Below are 21,109 nucleotides of genomic sequence, written 5' to 3'. Positions count from 1 at the left end.
CCTGAGTGAGACAGTGATTTGGATTTACTTTCACACTGACCATGAAGTCTGTGCTATTCCCATTCAATTCTTATGCCATATAAAATTTGAGCGCATATGAAAGAAACCTTGAGACAAAATGAGGTGAAAGGTCTTACCTCATAAGTTGAATCTACAGTATCTGTATATTAGAGAAGGCGAAGTTACGTCACTGTAGGTTAACGATACGTCACGCCTTGTTGCATATTTGGGATCGCCGCCATCTTTGCAGGCTACACGCCATTTCCAGCCAGCAAGTCCAAATATGGGAACTTAAATTCCTATGGCTACTGCCTTAATATCTTCGCCGACCAATCACCAATTTTATTTCTTAAAACTGCTAGATACTTGTGACAACATAAGCTAACATCTAATTTGGTTAAGGGGTTAATGGGCGTGAATTCATAAATGTATCGCTATCCATCTTTTTCCTAAGCGGAGTCAGAGAGGATACCATGTGTAGTGGTAACAGTAGGTGCGTTCGACATGACCCGACTTCATGCGGCGCCGCAGCCGGCTGCAGGCAGCTGACTTGAAAAAGTGCATTCTGGTTAGACTTTTTGTCCGACTTGAGACGACGCCAAGGACACGTCACTGTGACGTCGCCATCAAAGTACCGTGAGATCGATTCGAGAACTGCCGGCTGTGTAGCCGAGCGCATTTTCTCAAGAGCAACTGCACGGGTTCAAGTGACGACACAGCTATTTCATGATTGGCCAGACTCACACACGACAACTTTGACGCGTGTTTTGGAATATTCGGACACCTTCAGTTTCGCCAACGCTCAAAAAAGTTTAATTGAATAAAAAATGTGTTGAAGAAAGGGTTTTAGTCAACCTCTTCACTAACGGAAAGACTAAGTTAAATTATAAATAAAGTAAAGTAAGCAAACAGCGCTTAATCGGCCATGACTGACATCAACGCAGCAAACCACGAGAAGCTGGAATGTCCGACTTTACAAAGTCGTTTTCAACTCCTCCCCGACTGCAAGCGGCTACTCTCGCCGGTCGTTTAATGCAGCCGCAGTCCATGTCGAACGCACCTAATGAGTCCCCTCAAGCCCCTCCCCTCTACGCCGAAACACTGACAGAAAACTGAAAACCAGAAAGTTGAAACTGAAAACCAGTGACATTGTAAAAATCCTGACAGCTTAAAAAAACTGTAATTGAAAAAAAACTGAAATCAAGAAAATGTGTAAAGATTGAAATTGAAAAACCCACCATGATGCATAAAAATATCAAAACAAAATAAAGGAGTAGGATTGCAAGATTTTATTTTTACAATTGAAAATGTTTCAGTCCCAATACCTGTTGTTTCAATTACAATTTATATTTTTAATACTTCAGTTTACTGTCACTCTTTTAGCTCCATAGTTTTGACATCAGTAAACACATTAATTTATGTAACAAAGTTCACTGATCTATAGGCTACTGAAAGTATATCCACCCTATATTGTCATTCTGTTAGCTAGGCAACCCCTTTGAAAGCAACTGAATATCGGTTGTAAGCCAATTTGTTTCTAAATAACGTATATCATTTCACTATTTACCTTACTACATTTAGTTTAATTTAATTGTGAATGCCTTTGTTAACCGCATTAGTTCAATACTGCACTCTGCTGGATTATAAAAAGGACACCTGCAAAAAATTAACTTTGCAGAGTGAGGCTATACTGTTAGCATGACTTTAGCTCTAAACTGCTGGATGAAGAAAGTTTGTTAAAATGGTGAGTGTGGGGTAAATTGAGCCAAAAGGGTAGGGGTAAGTTGAGCCAGTGGCCCAATTTAAGATTTGTCTTCATTATTATATTAATGTAATTCTACAAAGCATTCTCACATTTGATCTCTAATATAATGTGACATATTGAATTTTAGACCAAAAATCAACTGCTCTTGTGGATTTGGAAAGAGCAATGGGAGAGGTAGAGAATGGAATGTCCATACGTCAGGTAGCAAAGAGATAACGATGGAAAAGACCTACTTTGAGGCCAAATTATTTTGTTCTGAGCATTTCAAACAGGCCTTGTTGTACAACATTGTTCTCCAAAGTTAAAAACTTGGTTCATATTATACCTTTAAATAAGACTTCATTTGGTATTGATTGTGTCTTGCTTTGATAAAGCATGAGACTAAATTAGGTAAAACTATTCAGTTTTACTTTAACGCAACCATTGTCACAATTGACCCCCATATGGCTCAATTTATCCTCTCCTAGGCTCAATTTACTCCTTATCGGGGGCAAGTTGAGCCAAGAGACCACTTTTGGGAGGAGAGTCATATATTTTTACGAATTATTTTAGATCCAAAGTGAATATCCCTGTCTGACGACCTACCGCGCTGCACCTGAGCTGCTCCAAACTTTTCCCAAACTTTTTTGTCTTGTTTATTGCTATATTTTATATATTACTTCATTTATTAATTTATTGTGTCGTTACCGATGTAATCTATACATCTACTGTCTCAATTATAGGTTTACTCGGCACGGCTTTTTTCCTTGGAGCTCGACGCTACTGTTCCTGTTGAACTAGCCAATTCAACGTTCTGACGAATTATCTTGGCTGGCATAAACTATTAACGTAAGTTAACTATAATGTCTCACACCCACTCACATTGTCCTACATGTGTCATTTTGTTCGAAAAGTTGACTCTATTAGAGAGTCGCGTTCAGTCGCTTGAGGAAGAACGTATGCTAGTAACTTTAGATGCGACTGGCGCAACATCACAGACAGGGCCGTAACTACCATTGAGGACACCGAGGTCGTGTCCTCGGTATTTTTTTTCGTATTTCTGTTTTTTTTTTTTGCTTAAATCGTGGTATATAAACTCAAAATAAAGTACACGTGAAACTGACTGCAGGACGATGATCTTGGTATCCCACAAACCGTAACGTGATTTTATACTTGAAGAGCCGAGTAGCTCAAGAGTTTGGACATATGTGCTGCGCGTCATCAACAAAACGTACTGTCGTTATGGTAACCACCAAACACAAGTCGGACGCTGATGTTACCGCCATAGACATACCGCTACTGTTAGTGAATAGCCTATGTTAGTTACAGTCACTGGAAGAGGAGCGCAGCAAACTAAACATGTAGGTTAAGAGAAGTTTAAGTGGCAGATGGCTGTGAGAAGAAAGATTCATTTTCATGTGGAAATATTGTATTGCAGCAGCGTACTACTCAGATAAGGAAACATCAAATCAAAGTTTGGTTAACTCCGTCAGTACCGGTTGTCAATCAATTTCCACCGGTTGAATCAACATTCATTTTGCGATTGATATGATATGTCATTGATGTGATTGATTGAAAATGAAATTCAGTGGCAATTGGGAAATATCAAACTGACTCGCTATCGCTCGGTCGATACGTTCCAGCCTCAGTTTGATATTTCCCGGCATGACCGAACGGTCGAGGTTAGTAAGTAGTTTATTATATGGCAATTTTAGATTATTTTCATTTTGTAAACGAAAATAAATGGTACCTTTAGGCTAATTGTAGCTAGCTCTTAAGTCTTCTCACGGTGTGTTTCATGTGTTGCCAAGCAACTCATTACTTTTGATAGAAAGCGGACAACATGGTTCTGCTAAAATGGCTTTAATTTCATCACAAAATAACGACACAAGTGATTCAAAGAGTCTGGTCTTCATCCTCACTTTCGATGACAAAGCTTTTCAGCATCATCTGGATAGTAAAACTCAGCAGCTGACTCGTCGATATCGCTCATTTTGAAGCTGACGTCAGAGGGCAATACGGATCCGTATTGACCGGCGAGGAGGGCAACACGCTGGGGTGACTACCCGTTATCCAATCAAAACGCTCGTACCGTCGTTGCCATATAATAATAATTTAAAAAAAATTGTGGTAACTTGCCCTTACTTCATGAGTCCCATAAAGGTCCTTCAAAAAGCCTCAGAATGCCCCATGTTTACCTCAAAATTTCAAAAGCTCCACACCGCCCCATATTCAAATGTCATAATGATGATGTTTTTGCTCCTTAAGACTCAATAAGAGAAAATGGCCATATTTAAATAATGTAATTTAAAAAAATTCCGGGGGAGCATGCCCCCGAACCCGCCTAGAAGTTCTGACTCATGACCTCAGTATTTTTTGGGGCCTGCGTACGGCCCTGATCACAGACAGGGAGTCCTAGCGTGAGTGAGGACTCAAGTTTAGCCCCACCGGTTTCACCTTTGCAGCATGGTGGGAGTGGGACTCCGCAGACGTTAGTGATCGGTGACTCCATCACTCGTAACATTAGATTGGAGGGACCAGCGACAGTTTACTGTGTACCTGGGGCCAGAGCTACCGACATAGAAGCTTATCTTAGGGTGCTGGCTAGTGATGTGTCGTTCGTGAACGATTCGTTCATTTTGAACGAATCCTTATAAGGACTCGGGAGTAACGAGTCCTCTCAACGAGTGATTCGTTCATTTCCCGACTCGGTCTTTCTACGAGTCTTTGGATCATTTTTCACGTGACCTGCATAGGCTCTGTAGCTAGAGGAAACGAACGATCCGTTCCTTTCCCGACTCGGTCTTTCTACGAGTCTTTGGATCATTTTTCACGTGACCTGTACAGGCTGTAGCAAGAGGAAACGAACGATTCGTTCCTTTCCCGACTCGGTCTTTCTACGAGTCTTTGGATCATTTTTCACGTGACCTGCATAGGCTCTGTAGCTAGAGGAAACGAATGATTAGTTCCTTCCCCGACTCGGTCTTTCTACGAGTCTTTGGATCCTTTTTTCACGTGACCCGCATTGTATTTTTTAGTAGAGGAAACAGTTTCCTTATTCCCTTTCGCGTGGCCGCTGTTTTAGTAAGACGTGAATGAATGATATTCGCTCAAGTCATCATACTGACTGGTTTTGTTATTTTCACTTTACATTTACACTTACAGTTTAGTGCAGTGTAATTGTTTGACGTGATAATTAAATGCTAGTGTGATAATACATGACCAAATCATACAAACTCATGATACATTATTTTAATGCAGGAATTTATTTTGAAATAGTATTTGCTGGTGCACATGTCATGCACTAACCTACAGTGGACGTATAGGGGCTATACGTCCTTTGCAGTGGACGTATAGCCCCCAACCCCCCCCCCCCCCCCTGAAATGAACAAATGACTCGAAAAAAGATTCGTTCATTTTACTGAACGAGATTCAAAGAACCGAATCAGTAAAAAGAACCGAACTTCCCATCACTAGTGCTGGCTAGCACTAGGGCTAAGGCAAATGCCCAAGCTAAGGCACATGGCGCACGCACTGATGATAGGTATGAGAATTTTGTCATTCATGTCGGCACCAATGATGTTAGGCTGAGGCAGTCAGAGGTCACGAAGGTTAATATTGCTCGGGCATGTGACCTTGCTCAAAAGATGAGTCGGCATCGAGTAATAGTCTCTGGCCCACTACCTGCTAGGGGGACTGACGAGATCTACAGCAGGCTTGTCTCTCTCAACCGCTGGTTGGCTCGCTTTTGCTCAGAACAGGGTTTAGGATTTGTAGATAATTGGTCTCGTTTCTGGGCCAAACCTGGCTTGTTGAAAAGTGACGGGCTCCATCCTAGCTGGAGAGGTGCTTTTCTTTTGTCTAGGAATATTGAAGCTATTCTAAAGCAGACCTGACACTCACTAGAACAAGCCGGGCTACAGTCTCTTAGAGAGTGTCAGAAGTATTAATCTATCAAGCATTGCACAGTCAGTCGGTGAACAAGTTTAAGAAAGCTTTATTGCTTGTGGCCGGCCCACAAGGAGACAAAACATCACACCCCATTGTGCTACAAGTTTGTCCGCTAGCATGTTGCGCTAGCTAGCTATTTAAGCAGAACCGCTCTTTACAGTCATTGGTTAAGACAAAGGCATGCAAATGTTCCATTGCTCTTCTTCATTGGCTCCTTGCATAGACCTGGCGCGTGCGCGTGCGTGTTTGAGTGTGTGCGTGTGCCTTTTGACCCCTGTAAGCTTGACCACATGATTCACCCAACACAGATAAGGCCAGACATCTTTTATGGCCTCTCCAGTAAGAGAGAGTGGTCAGCCCAGGTCACCTTGTTTACGTATGCCTCATGTTACCCAAAGTCCAGATTTGGGGGTAGGCTTCTCTCTACACACAAGGAATGCTGAACACAGAATCATTCTTATACAGGATAAATGTGTTACATCTTCAATTTCTCCAACATATCCCTCCTGTTTATCCTGAATAAAATGTGTCATTCCAAAGCCACGCCTACACACAGTCAATAAAATCAAAAATACATAAAATAAAAATAATTCATAAAAATAAAAAATGTGTAATATTCAATAAGACTACACAGTATTATAGTCTAGTAGTGTGAATGCTTGGACATGACGGAAGCCCATGGTATTGGGTAAAACCCGTCATCACTTAGCAGAATGGTCATTTGACGTCTGATGAGTTGGACCTCATCTCAGATCTCCTTCACACAAAATCAAATAGAAACAAAGATTGTAACAAAGAAATCGATACAGAAATTATCAGGATATAAGAACATGCCTACTTGTTGTCTACCTGGTCATCTCTAAAACCATCAAACATTCAGTAGACTGTCAGTCAGGTTTTTCTAAGACAGGCCCTGATTGTGCTCTTCCTCTCCAGGTTAGGTGATAAGCATTTCTCTCCAAGTCAGGGAGTCATAAACCTCAGTTAACCAAACAAAAACCTGTTTAACCCTTAAGTCACCCCAGATTCTGTCTCCAAATGCACTCTCCCACAACTTATCTCCATTTTATAGATGGCAAAAGAAGCTCACCCTCCTCCGAAGGTGATCTCCTACAGCGCAGTCAGGACTCTAAATCAACAGACATTTCTCTCCAGCCTCCTGCTAACTCTTTTACAACCTCTTCATGATAAAAGATCACTTTTGCACATCTCCTGAAATCACCTTAAATGTTCTCAATTTCTGTTTTCAAATTAATATCAACTTTCTGTGATGCAACCAAGTTTCTCAAAAGCAAAACATCAAGCTTTAATGCAACTCCCAAATAATACTTAATCAAGTCATATAAATGAAGTATTGTAGTATCATGGTCACAGTATTGTTATCTCCTCTTCCGACAGTCAATAACTGTTCTCAAAACATTCAAACTTTTGCCCTGGAACATAACATATCAACTGGACATCTTTACATAACTAGAACGTATCATGATAGGAGTGTTTGTACCTAAATTTTATTCCACAGAAAAGTTTCTTACTTATCTCAAGATTAAAACTTCACTTCTGAATCTGTTTAACATTTGCATTGTTATCAATTAAACAGTTAAATCGTATCTGTAGTCATAGCACCATGTAGTTCCTACATATTTCAACATCCAAAACGGAACGTCATTCTCAAGACAATTCCCCTTGTTTCTCAAAGTCCTATTTCCTGAAACTGATGCCATGATTGTGTGCATGGTGATTGTGTAATCTTCTCATAGAAAATGTAGTCTAGTTGATCAAAACGGCAACCTCAACGCACTGTACTATAGGCACAGCACAGAGTTTTCCTTAATTTGACGTCAAACAAAATGCACGCTTGACTCACGTGTACCATGCCATTTCCTCTCTGAAACTAGCCAGGAATGACCCCGTTCACCTCGGGGTCCTTTTCCAGGACTTAACGTGTCAAATCCGTCACCACAATCCAGTCTCCTTAGGTCAGGGACCTCTCACTGGATTGAGACAGCATCTCTCTCCTGTCTGCGAATTTCAGAACAAAGTAGACTACACAGTAATTAAAATTACATTCTCACAGAGGTCAGTTGAAAGCAACTGACTCGTCGTTGGTCCATACCTAAGTCTTTACAACATTTCGTTAGCTCAATAAAGTTTATGCATATCTTGTTCTCTCTCAAAGTATGCTAAAAAAGTTTTTCTTAAAGTTTTCTTGAATAGTTTGCAAATCCATATACTGTGAACACTTTCGTTATCACTCCCTCCTGTTGAGACATGATTAATCTCATGGCTCAATATTATAGCATAACGAAATAGATTCTTCAGTAATATAAGTTCCTCCTGTGAATTCACACAACCCATCATTTTGGTGACACTTCTTGCATATCCCTCAAGACAGTCCCATCTACATTATACCCTTCCTAATGTTAAGACAGACCTGTATGGCTACCTCTTTTGCTGTCGCATCTGCTTTAGCATTTCCAGAAAAATAAAATCAATGTCATCAGTATGAACTTTTAGTAGACCAAACAAATTCTTCATAATCGCCATCTTTCCTTGTAGATAGTCACTGAGGTTAAAATATTGCATCTTTTAACCATAGGGAACAGCAAAGTAAACATTATCCATTCCAACCACTAATTTTCAGTCATTAAATCCAGTTCTCAATACTAGTTCGTTTTGCTCATCTCAGCGGTGTTGTCTTTATCTGTCCTATTGTTTTCACTAGAGGCATCATACAGGAGCAATCACCTTTTCAAACCATAGTATAGGGAAGACTATTATGAATATTAGCAACAGTAAGCTACATATGGTACCACGAAGGTCACAATACTACGGATGAGGAAATAGGTCACCCATCCTTTCTACCTTTCCCTGCATACTGTCTCCTATCTTTTTAGCCTATTTAGTCTACACCCTATGTCTCTGTTGGCCGTTGATTTCTTCACTGAGTTTGAGACGCGCCGTTCTTTAAGAGAATGACTCCCCTTTGTAGTCAGACTTGTGCCTCAAGACTGTGGTGAGTAACTAATCTGTCCCTGTATCAATGTCCCTTACTTACAATGTGACAAATGCATCCAAGACGTCCTCTCTGCTATTTTGACTGCAGTGGGTGTGGTGAGTAGTACCTGATACGGTCCCTCCCACCTGGGCTGGACCAGTTATTTCTTTTTGATAACTTTAATCAATACCCAACCTCCTGGTTTGACTCATCCACTCTTTGGTTTACTGCTTCACCTGGAACAGAATTTAGCAGAAGATATCTATTTTCTAGTTAGCATTTTGTATAAAATCGGTTAACTTTTTGATCCACCTCTTCAGGAATTTGGACTACTTCTAGTAGAACCAACACAAGTTCTTCAGATTTCTTATCTTTCCAGGTGATCATTGCCCTATTTATCCATTGTTGAGCAAACATGTATAACAAGACAATACCTCATCATTTGATATTCAACTCTTATTACTTATATCTAGAAATCTGTTTCTTTGTTCCCTTTCAAACAAAATCAACTGTTAGTCTAATTTCTTTCACTCCAAAAACCTTTTCTTTCTTTCAAACCCGGTAAGTTTAAGACCGATATAATTTTAAATTCTCTGTTTAACCAAATCACACCTCTTTTTGTAAAAGATATGATAAAACCATTGTCATTATCCCAAACCAGAATTCAATCTGTATGTTTCTCAAATGAAAATATAGACCACATAATGTTCCCAATGTAGCGTTTAACAAAACTTTTTTCAACTATATTTTCCATAAAGGTCAGATAGGTAGAACTTCATAACTTGCTTTGGCTGCAGTCCAAAACAAGCTAATTAGCACAAACCATCATAACCACAATTTATCAGACTAATGAGTCTTCCCAAATTATTTCAGAACAAAGGTTATTATAACCCTCCTTATGCACTAATACCATTTATCAATACAACCTTATCACAGCCTAACTGTTTATCCAAAACATTGTGTCAGGCTCCTGATAAAACATCCAGTAAAACTTAAAATCATATTTCAATCAAACTCAAAATAAAAGTATATTTTAGTTATTTTCTCCTTCTCATTTGTAACCAAATTGTATCCAATACCTTTATCAAAACTCTTAAAAATCCTACATTTTACTATTTTGATTTTAAATGTTTTCCCATATACCTAAAGTATATGCATAGCTCCCTTTTCAGAACATCAGTGTTTAAACCAATCATCTCTTCACAACTACAAAACGTTCTCTTGTTTCATTTTATAACCTTCCATGAACCTCTTAAACCAATCTTTTATGTAACTTTCAAATAATTTCCTCATAATGTTTTACATACATTTCTTCAAACGAAAATAAAACATTTGTGAAAACACATCTTCAAAATAACCCGACTGGAAAAGTGCCACCAATTGATTCCATGTCAATGGATATTTGATGTGCAAGTGGTTATTATAATCAGATGTAGCTACTAAAGTTACAATTTCAAATTAAATCAAATCCTTAAACAAAACATTCCTTCGCCAAATAAAAACAACCTTCCTGTCTAAACGCAAACTTCCCAAAAGTTACCTATAACACACAATGTTGCAATTATTGACTGAATCTCGCCGTTTGATTTCAAAATTAGCCTTCTGTTAATTCTCTGACCTAAATTTTAATTTGCTTTAAACTATCGTTATCATAATTTTGTTTCATTAAATCCATGTTCGGACAGTTAACTGCTCCCAGACCTAAGTCACTCATGCCAGTATTACGCTCCGTAATCACGTCAACCAAACAATGCCCTTAAGACAAAAGAAAATATAAATTCGCCCTATTTCTTTTTAAACCTTTAAATTCACAATTTAACATGAGTACCATAAGTACTGATGAGTACCATAACAAAAACCTTATTCTTTAACTTCTCAAAAGTCTTATCAAAGCATGTAATACAGAATACTCCTTTGAATATTCCTATATTTACCAGCCACTGTGCCCTCGGCATGCATATGCACGTACAATTCTTCAAATCTCAATTTTGCGGACCAAAACCCTAAATTAAAATATTCAATTTGAATATTTTGTAGTTTGTATTATGATTTAATGCAACTCTCTTGTTACTTTCTCAATTACTCTTAGTTTTTACTTGAATGACTCAAATCTAGCACATTGTATCCATCAGCGCCCGCTTCAAACTCGAATCAAACAAACAGCGCGCTCTGGAACAAGCAAAGACCTTTTTTTTTTTTTTCCTCTTTGAACAACACAGATGGTTGGCGTTTACCTTCTATTCACTTAATTTTGCTCTATAACTCTTGCGATTGTATTGGAACCAATTTATAAACCAGGGGTTCAATTTCTGCATTCTTATTGAATACCATAACACATCAAAGATATGCCGCCTTTAAATACAAGTTCTGGTCGGAAAGGCTTCAAAAAACCTCCCTGTTTGGCTAGGAATTACAACAAATGTTTATCATGCATTTGTTAACCACCAAACTTCGAATTCATCTAAACGAACACATCTTTCAGCATTAATACTCACATAATTATGCAGAATTACCCTCTGGGATCACCTTTGCAAAACTTCAACGTAACGGGACTCTTAGCCCCCACCTTTCCTCGGAATTTCTGAAACTCATGTAAAATGTACTCGAACAACCAAAAACCTTGTTAGCAAATGTATCAAAATAGGCTACTCATCACTTAATATATTTCAAAAGTAACCAAATTAATGTGTAAATTCGCTCAAAATTCATCTATTTCTCTAAATTTGCGTATTTTCAATCTCTCAATTTCTTATTAGTCTGCGCATGCGTCATGTGGTTACTCATCTGGATCTCAAATGTCAAGCTGCAATACCTTTACTAGCCTGTACCCGCCGCCATCGCTGTTGAGTCTGTATGCAAGTTTGTTAGCTACAAATGTTGTTGCCATAGTTGCAAATTCAACTTCCTGGACTCTCCTTGGTCTCAGGACAGAGCAAAATCTCTGGCAAAATGCACTTTCTCTATGTTTTCACCATTAGCCATTAGCTAACAAAGTCACAGCTTGGATCTTTTCCTCTCAGATCCCAACAATTTGTAAAAGACTTTGTTCAACAGACAGCGGATTGGCAAATTCACTAGAATCATGTCAGCCTTCTTTTAGACACATTTGAGACAAAAATGACCACATTCTCCTCACTACTCTTTAACTTAAACAATTGGAACTTAAACAAAACTTCAATTTCACCATTGAATTTGAATTTTGGTTTCCATATTTCTAAGCATTTCACAATTCCTCTGTACAACTTTTAAAACAATTAACCATGGTTATATATACCCAAAATAGGTCCGCGGTTTATACAATTTATACAATTAGTCCTCGTCGACTAATATAGTTAGTCCTCGTCGACTAATTTAGTACTATCTTTTACGTGCGCACGGAGTCATTTAATCCTGTAGTCTTCTCACAACGACTGTGGACGGCCCATTTACCTCAATGGCTTTCTACAGAATTTAGCAAAATAGGCTACTATCTGTTCCCGGTACCCCCGGCGCCATATGTTAGTAAACGTGACCCCTGTGATTAGTCTTCACCATCTCACAACTGGATCTGAATTAAGCAAATGTATGTGATAGAACTGCACGTCTAATTTAACTTAAACTATAAAATCCAGAGTTCAAATTCTGCATTGTACACTGAAAAGTCCTATTTTATGTTCACACATATATCTGAATCCTGGTCGCCCAGGCCTCAACCTGTTCGTTTGGCTAGGATTTAATAACACATGTTTGTAAGGCACGTGTCTACCACCAGACCCAGATCTATCAAAACAAACACATCTCAGCAACAATAAACGCACTAATGCAGAACTCTACCCTCTATTGGCATTCAAACCCTTTTAGGCTACGTGAAAATTACAATTCCCAATTCATCAGTAATAACAATCAGTTATTATGTCAATTTCAACCAATATACATTTACAGGTCAGAAATCCATTTTGAGTTTAGTGCACAACTTCACAGCGGAATTTTTCATCCAACTATCTCAATATAACATTTATTACACAAAATTCGACTGTGTATATATACAATTTCATTCTTACCTTGTCCATCGAAAGCTGTGCCTCTTAGCTAGTCCAGAATTCCGTCACCTTTCCACCATCCCCTCCCCCCCCAAAAAAACTGGCCTCTTTTTAAACAGCCATTTTTGCTGCGAGGTTCTCCATTGTCATGCACGTCTGCACGATTTTAGTTCTTGGTTCTTGGGTTCTGGATGGTGGAATGGATGTTGAAATCCGGCTCGAAGGACCATTGTGTCAGAAGTATTAATCTATCAAGCATTGCACAGTCAGTCGGTGAACAAGTTTAAGAAAGCTTTATTGCTTGTGGCCGGCCCACAAGGAGACAAAACATCACACCCCATTGTGCTACAAGTTTGTCCGCTAGCATGTTGCGCTAGCTAGCTATTTAAGCAGAACCGCTCTTTACAGTCATTGGTTAAGACAAAGGCATGCAAATGTTCCATTGCTCTTCTTCATTGGCTCCTTGCATAGACCTGGCGCGCGCGTGTGCGCGTGCGTGTTTGAGTGTGTGCGTGTGTGTGCCTTTTGACCCCTGTAAGCTTGACCACATGATTCACCCAACACAGATAAGGCCAGACATCTTTTATGGCCTCTCCAGTAAGAGAGAGTGGTCAGCCCAGGTCACCTTGTTTACGTATGCCTCATGTTACCCAAAGTCCAGATTTGGGGGTAGGCTTCTCTCTACACACAAGGAATGCTGAACACAGAATCATTCTTATACAGGATAAATGTGTTACATCTTCAATTTCTCCAACAGAGAGTCTGATAGGTATGTTGATAGGCATGCTGTGAGCTGTTGGGGCCCCGATAGCTCAGCTTGTAGTGTAGCCAGGGTGGTTGCTGATGTTGTTTTTCCCCGTTGAGACGGTGTCGGCCCCCCGCCCTTTTTCCAAATTCCGGCCCTCAATTATTAGGAATTATACCAATTTAATATATATTCAGCCTTGCTCACCCGTTGCTCCTCCTACTCAGTTTCCTGATAACAGTGCCACCTTTTCAGAAGTATTATCTACGTCTAAAGCTGCCAAAAACCCATACTGGAATGTTGGGCTCCTAAACATCAGATCTCTATCCACAAAGGCTGTTTTGATTAATGACCTGATGTCTGACTGCAGCCTGGACCTGATTGGTCTCACCGAAACCTGGCTAAAACCTGATGAATATTTCCCCCTGAATGAAGCATTGCCTCCTGATTTTGCGTATTCACACATCCCTCGTGTTTCAAAGAAAGGTGGTGGTGTTGCTATGTTATATAAAGCTAGCTTCAACCTCAGCCTAAAATCTGTAAATACCTTTAAATCATTTGAGATAATTTGTATGAAACCACCAACTACTTTAAAAAGGACTAATTCTACTACTGTTGCCCCCCCTCCTTCGTTTTGTATAGTTACTCTATACCGGCCCCCTGGCCCATACTCCCTCTTCCTTGAGGAATTTGCTGATTTTAGTGCTGATCTTGTGACATACACTGACAATATCTTAATTATGGGTGATTTTAACATTCATGTAGATGACCCAAAAGATCCTTTAAGTAAGGCCTTTACTGCTCTTATGGATTCCACAGGTCTCACTCAGGTGGTTTCTAAACCTACCCATCTTCACTCGCATACATTGGATTTAGTTCTCACGCGGGGAATCAAGATTAGTGATGTCATTGTCCATCCCCACAATCCTATATTATCAGACCACTGCCTGGTAACCTTTAAAATGGATCTCTGCCAGAGCCTTGGAGGCACCCAGAATATTTCTATTAGCCGCTGCTTAACCCCAAATACAGCTCTGGAACTGGCTAGTATTCTACCCGCTGCACTAGAAGCACTTGATGTCCCGAATAAATCATTAAATGCTAAAACAAGGGATCTGAATTTGGTTCTTCAGCAATCCCTAGATTCTGTTGCTCCACTCAAACCAAGGAAAAGAATAGACAAGAAACTGGCTCCATGGTATTCAGAGGAAACCCGCACTCTCAAGAGGTCCACTAGAAAATTAGAGCATAAGTGGCGTACCACTAAATTGGAGGTTTTCCGCCTGGCCTGGAAGGACAGCCAAATAGAGTACAAGCAAGTCCTCATCAGGTCCAGATCAGAATATTTCTCTAAGTTGATTAGTAAGAACAAACACAACACTAAGTTCCTATTTGATACTGTTGCAAAACTCACTAAGAAAAGTACACTCTGTGTTAGTTCAGATCTCTCTCCCAATGATTTCTTAGATTTCTTTGACCAAAAAATCTATGCAATAAGGGACAAACTACAGACTAGTCCTGGAGGAGTGGCCATCAACACTGATTTTCCCTCTGTACCCAGCATTCTGCATGTTGAGACTCTCACTCACTTTAACCCTATTTCTATGGAAGCATTCATCAAGCTGATAGATTCCTCGAAACCCACTAGCTGCCTTCTCGATCCCCTCCCTGCCAAACTTTGTAGGGAACTTCTCCATATTATTGGACCGCCCATGCTTAGTATTATTAATGAATCTATTGTAACTGGACAAGTCTCTGACGATTTCAAACAAGCTATTATCAAGCCCCTTCTTAAAAAACCAAACCTGGATCCAGGTTGTCTTAGCAATTACAGGCCCATTTCAAATTTGCCATCTCTCTCCCAAATTTTGGAAAAAGCTGTGGCAAAACAGCTCACTGAGCACCTCTCCTCAAATCAGCTCTATGAACCTCTCCAGTCTGGATTTCGTCTTCACCACAGCACCGAAACTGCATTAGCCAAGGTAGTCAATGATCTATTATTAGCCTCTGACGCGGGCTTTAGCTCTGTCCTTGTTCTTCTAGACCTAAGTGCAGCTTTTGACACTGTAGATCATGAGATTCTCCTGGAACGTATGGAGAACTATGTTGGGATTTCTGGTACTTCACTTCAGTGGTTCAGATCGTATCTATCTGATAGATCACAATATGTCCACTATGATGGTTGCTCATCCAGGAGCTCCATTGTAAAATACGGAGTACCACAGGGTTCAGTTTTAGGCCCTCTGTTATTTTCACTCTATATGTTGCCTTTAGGAAACGTAATTAGAAGTTTTGGGGTAGATTTTCACTGCTATGCAGATGATACTCAGCTATACATGTCTATAAAGCCGGGAGAATTTCCACATGCTATGGAAACCTGTGTTTCCGGGTTGAAAACTTGGATGACTGCAAATTTCCTTCTTCTTAATTCGGATAAAACCGAGGTTCAAATTTTTGGTCCGAAAAAACACCGAAATAATTTATCCCATCTAACCTTAGACTTAGACGGCGTCAAAGTATCTCAAAGCCAGCTGGTAAAAAATCTGGGAGTCACAATGGACCCAGACCTTTCGTTTGAGTACCATATTAAGCAAATCACCAGAACAGCATTTTTCCATCTACGTAATATTGCCAAAATACGAAAATTCCTCTCAAAGGATGATGCTGAAAAACTAATACATGCTTTTGTTACGTCCCGATTGGACTACTGCAATGTGTTGTTCTCTGGCCTCCCAATTACCTACCTAAAAAACTTACAGCGGGTGCAAAATGCTGCTGCTAGACTATTGACTAAAACTAGAAAGTTTGATCATATAACATCGACTCTTATCTCTTTACACTGGCTCCCTATCCAAGCCAGAGCTGATTTCAAAGTTCTACTACTAACTTACAAATCTCTGCATGGATTGGCACCACTGTACCTCTCCGGTCTCCTTGCACCCTCTTGCCCCGCAAGGACTCTAAGATCTCAAAATGCCGGCTATCTGGTAATACCCAAAGTTAAGAAAAAAACTGCTGGAGGTAGGGCGTTCTCATATAGAGCACCTCTTCTTTGGAACAAATTACCCATCTCAATCAAGGAAGCTGATACTGTCTCGACATTTAAAACTAGATTAAAAACGTTCTTGTTTAGTCAATTCTATGATTGTTAAAGGGAAGTATGTGTGTACTTTCTATGTAAACCTGGGGTGTGTGCTTGCCTATGTGTGTATCACATGTAACTTTTAAATTTTAATTATAGCTTATGTTCACATTGCCCAGCTAGATGTTACAAATAAAGTAAACCTGTTACTGTATATTGTAAGTATTATTATTATTATAGTTCCGTTGCTGTATATTGTTACTGTTATAGTTGGAGACAACGGGGGACTGGTTGTTTTCATCCTTATTCGTATAAGTATAACCTACTTTAGAGTTCTTTCCCCTGGAACAGATTTCATGTTCCAACTGAGGGGGGCTGTCGTTGTTTTGGTGTGTGGGACTTGGGAGGAAAGGGAAGGTGGAGGACAAGTTCCGGTTTAACATCACAGGCACAGCCATTCCAACTATCACAGAGAAGCCAGTCAAGAGCTTGGGCAAGGTTTTTGACTGCTCTCTGAGAGACACAACATCTATCCAGTCGACCTGCACTGAGTTGGATGGCTGGCTGAAATCGGTGGATTTCAGGCCTACCTGGGAAGTTTAAAGCCTGGGCGTTCCAACATGGCATTCTTTCCAGGATCCTGTGGCCCCTCCTTGTCTATGCGGCCCCTATCTCAACAGTTGAGACCTTAGAGAGGAGGGTCAACAAGCACCTCCAGAGATGGCTTGGATTACCAAGGAGCCTGAGTAGCATTACACTCTACGGGAACACCAACAAACTGCAACTGCCTTTCAAATTTTTGGAGGAGGAATTCAAGGTAACTAGATCCAGAGAAGTGGTTCAGTACAGGGACTCAATTTATCCAAAGGTGGCTAAAGCAGGGATCCAAGTGAGGACTGGCAGGATATTGGAGGGCAAAGGAAGCGGTTCAAGAGGCAGATGCAAGGCTGCGTCACAGGAGCCTGGTGGGAGTGGTCACACGAGGTCGAGCAGGGCTCCCCAACTCCCCAAATGAACACCAGGGGGAAGAAAGGCCGACGACTTGTTCAGAAGAAGGTGAGAACAGCAGTTGAGGAGACGAGAACCTGCAAGGCAGCGGGAATGAAGCAACAGGGAGCTTGGACGAGATGGGAGAATGCGGTTAAAAAGAAAGTGACCTGGGCTGAGCTTTGGAAAACCGAGCCACACTGCATCAAATTCCTCATCCAGGTAGTGTATGACGTGCTTCCAAGCCCGTCAAATCTCCACACATGGGGCATAGCAGAGACCCCAGCATGCCCACTGTGTTCCAAGCGAGGAACCCTGGAACACATCCTCAGTTGCTGAACAAGGGCACTTGGAGATGGTCAGTACAGGCATGACCAAGTCCTCAAGACCATTGCTAAAGCCATCCGCGCAGGACTGGCGTGGGCAAAGCAGTTCTGACCCTCCAAGAAAACCATCGCCTTTGTCAGAGCTGGGGACAAGCCAACTCCAGCCAGAAGAACATCTGCAGGCCTCCTGACATCTGCAAGAGACTGGCAGTTGTTGGTGGACCTGGAACATCAGCTGAAGTTCCCCAGCCATATTGCAGTCACCACCCTGCGACCAGACATTCTCCTTGTGTCTGAATCCACCAAGCAAGCAGTGCTGCTGGAACTGACAGTCCCCTGTGAAGATTGCTTGGAAGAAGCCTTTGGGGGGAAGCTCTCCAAGTACGCAGGACTGGTCAGTGACTGTTAGCAGGCTGGTTGGAGAGCAAGGTGTTTCCCTGTGGAGGTTGGATGGAGAGGATATGCAGCCCGTTCCTTGGCCAGAGCCTTCAGTACTTTAGGCATCAAGGGAGAGAGAAAGAGAATAGCCATCCGCATTACCACCGATGGGGCAGAGAGAGCCTCAAGATGGCTGTGGCTCAAAAGAGGGGAGCAATGGAGTCATGGTAGCTAGCTAGCCATCTGGACACAAGCTTGCACAAGCATGCAAGAGCCTTACAAATGTATAATGTGCATTTTTTGTACAGAACATCAAATTGAAATTGCTACATCCAGCAGCTAATAGAGCCAGGCAGCTACAGCACTACACTTTGGGGGCATGTTCATGAGCCTCCATCATTTTCATACCCCCAGAGTGTAGCGCTGTAGCTGCCAGGCCGCGTTAGCTCCTGGCTGTAGCAACTCTAACTACGTAAAACCGATTGTTTTCGGGTTTTTTGTCCATACCGCCAGTACTTGGTGACATCAATAAATGGAAATCTATGTGAAAAAATACAAACGCTTTGTCACAGCTCTAGGCGTCGGATGAAGACGCATATGGAAGGCCCAGTGGGCAAGTATTAAGACGCCCCCGTGTGTCAACCACGCGTCTTTTGCGCCTTGCTCATGGAAAGCCTAGTGGGCAAGTATTAAGACGCCCCCTTCCCTTTCTTCTCTGCTTCTCCCTGTTGCCTATCCTGCACCCTTCACATCATCATCAATCAATATAATTAATTCTGCACATCCCAGTAATCACACTCACGTCCATTCAGGACCTCAGGCTCGACTCTGCTACCAGCCTCCTCCATCCGAACCAGGCTCGGCTCTAATACCAGCCTCCACCAACCGCATCAGGCTTGACTCTACTACCAGCCTCCACCAACCGCTTCAGGCTTGGCCCTGTTACCAGCCTCCAACAAACTGCATCAGGCTTGGCTCTGCTACCAGCGTCCTCCACTAATCGGGCTTGGCTCTGCTACCAGCTCCGCTTCAATAAAAGCATATCATTATTCAATTGCTGGTCTGTTTCTGAACTCGTGAAAAGGACTAAGATCCCAAGATGTCGGCTATCTGGTGGTTCCCAAAATCAACAAAAAAAACTACTGGAGGCAGGGTGTTCTCATATGGAGCACCTCTTCTCTGGAACAAATGACCTGTCTCAGTTAAGGACGCTGACACGGTTTTGACGGTCAAAGTTATATTAAAAAGGTTTCTGTTTAGTCAGCTCTACAGCTGCTAAAGTGTGTGTGTGTACTTTAAAAACTTCACTACAAATAATGCAAACCTGAAGTGTGTGTGTATATGTATCATATAACTTACATTACATTAAATTTATTCATTTTCATTTAGCAGACACTTTTATCCAAAGCGACTTCCAAGAGAGAGCTTTACAAAGTGCATAGGTCACTGACAATAACAACAAGATAGCCCCAAAAACACTGCGGGTAGCCAAAACATGAAGCACATATTGTGAACAACCAAAATAAGTGCCAAAGGGAAGAACCATAAGAGCATGTAGTAAAAAAAAGTTACAATTAAACAACATGAATCAAGTGCAAGTGTACCTGAAGAAAAGCAAACAACAATTTAAATCAGTTACCACTAACCAACAAGAGCAACAAGTCTCTAAGCAAGAGTCATTGTGATCCTTGAGGAAACTAACATTGGGTCCAGCAAACCATTCCTAAGTACCTGAATTTACAAATAAAGTAAACCCGTTACTATATATTGTAACTAGTTGGAGACAACGGGATGGGGCATTCTCACTATTGTTACTTTGTTGTTTTAGAGTTTCTCTTCCCTGGCACAGATGTCATGTTTCAAACGAGGGGGGCTGGCGCTGTCTCATGCTGGGGACACACTAAAAGATTGTACAAATCTTATAATATTTTATAACCGTGAGAGACCACAAACATGAGGACAAAAAATCCTAGATGTTGCCGTTTTGCTCCTACGGTGTGTGGTCACACACTGTAGTAACACACCTCACACCAAGGGAACATCTGATAAAATCTGCGGAACCATCAAGATAATCGGGACATATATTACCTAGGATTGTCAGAAGGGCCGAAATCGGCCCGATTATCCTGTGCTGTGTCCCCAGCATTAATGTCTAGGGCTGCATCAAATACCCTTTTTGGTCTGCTAAATTGCTGCATTAGTTCACACTTGACCCTTGACCGGTGGAGACCTCATTCTCAATATTACTGTAACTGTTAATTTCTCCTTGCATTCTCTAATTCCTGCTCTTCTATCTGTCCCCCCACCACACCTACCCTGTGGTGTGGGGGGTTTGAGCTGTCAGGATCTGCCTGGTCATCGGTCTACCAATGTTGGACCTGGTCGCCAGTGGTAGGGCCGGTCCTTCCTACAGGCGACATAGGCAGCCGCCTGGGGCGGCATGAAGAGGGGGGCGGCATTTTCCCAAGTGCATCCATTAATTAACCGTCCCGCACAACCAGCAGAGGGCGCTAAGCGCGCCACGTCATATATCCATGTTGCGTTTGGGGGGGCGGCTCGGGAGGCACTACGATTTGCGCTCCCAGGGGGGGGGGGGGGGGGGGGGGGGGGGGGGGCTGTTGATATATTTCGCTGAGGGCGCCAGACCGGCACTGGCCAGTGGACATCGATCTGTAACAGTAAAGAGGCAGTGTGTTGGTCGGTGTTCCATAGGGGATTTCTTGGGTGCAATTGTGATCACCGTCAGACAGGACAGGAAATTGGTTCTGGTTCCGATTCTGGTTTGTCATACAGAGATGTATGAAAAACTAAAAGCCTATATTGTGTCTCTATGATTTTTGCCATCAGTTAGTCCACTCATTTTCCCATTTATCCCTGTCTAT

The 21,109-nt window shown here is 41.4% G+C and overlaps 1 pseudogene; it reads left to right on the top strand.

Annotated features, from left to right (window-relative positions):
• Positions 1–1,930: 1,930 nt before the first annotated feature.
• On the top strand, positions 1,931–19,227 carry LOC124463054 (annotated as a pseudogene).
• Positions 19,228–21,109: the final 1,882 nt, after the last annotated feature.

This window comes from Hypomesus transpacificus, unplaced genomic scaffold, assembly GCF_021917145.1.
Source record: "Hypomesus transpacificus isolate Combined female unplaced genomic scaffold, fHypTra1 scaffold_27, whole genome shotgun sequence".
In the NCBI taxonomy this organism is placed as follows: Eukaryota; Metazoa; Chordata; class Actinopteri; order Osmeriformes; family Osmeridae; genus Hypomesus; species Hypomesus transpacificus.
This window is presented reverse-complemented; position numbering and strand designations above follow the sequence as displayed.